Source organism: Vigna unguiculata, unplaced genomic scaffold (assembly GCF_037176805.1).
Source record: "Vigna unguiculata cultivar grain cowpea cultivar isolate G323 ecotype 2 unplaced genomic scaffold, ASM3717680v1 ptg000225l, whole genome shotgun sequence".
NCBI classification, from domain to species: Eukaryota; Viridiplantae; Streptophyta; class Magnoliopsida; order Fabales; family Fabaceae; genus Vigna; species Vigna unguiculata.
In genome coordinates this window covers 14,446-15,000 of record NW_028196862.1, presented here as the reverse complement: position 1 = coordinate 15,000, position 555 = coordinate 14,446, and the positions used below count along the sequence as shown (strand labels likewise).

Sequence of the window (555 nt, the reverse complement as noted above, 5' to 3'; positions counted from 1 at the left end):
GTTATCTACTCTTCTTAACGGTCAAAGCAAACCCTTTCATTCCGAATTACAGATTTCGGAATCAATTCAATCTCCCCAAGTAGGATTCGAACCTACGACCAGTCAGTTAACAGCCGACCGCTCTACCACTGAGCTACTGAGGAACAACGGGAAATTCGATCTCATAGAGTTCAATTCCCGTTCTCAACCCATGACCAATAGGAACTCGAAGTTTCCTTCGTAACTCGTCAAATTTCTTCACAGCGGCTCCCTTCCATGCCTCATTTCATAGGGAACCTCAAACTGGCTCTATTTCATTATATTACATCCATAAACTAATTCCATTCATTTAATATCCCTATCTTTGGTGTTATTGAGATAAGAGATGTCGTTTCTATTTCTAGTCTATCTATTTCTATAAATGGAAAATTATGCAAAATTGAAAATTGAAAAATCGTTATATAATAATCCAAAAATTGCAATAGAAAAGAAAAAGAGAGGTTTGAGATGATTTTTCAATCTTTTATACTGGAGAATCTAGTATTCTTATGCATGAAGATAATGAATTCGATAGTT

The 555-nt window shown here is 35.5% G+C and overlaps 1 non-coding gene across 1 annotated transcript; it reads right to left on the bottom strand.

Moving 5' to 3' along the window:
- Window positions 1-71: 71 nt before the first annotated feature.
- TRNAN-GUU (transfer RNA asparagine (anticodon GUU)) lies at window positions 72-143 on the bottom strand. The gene has a single exon. It is a non-coding gene; the product is annotated as a tRNA-Asn (tRNA).
- Window positions 144-555: the final 412 nt, after the last annotated feature.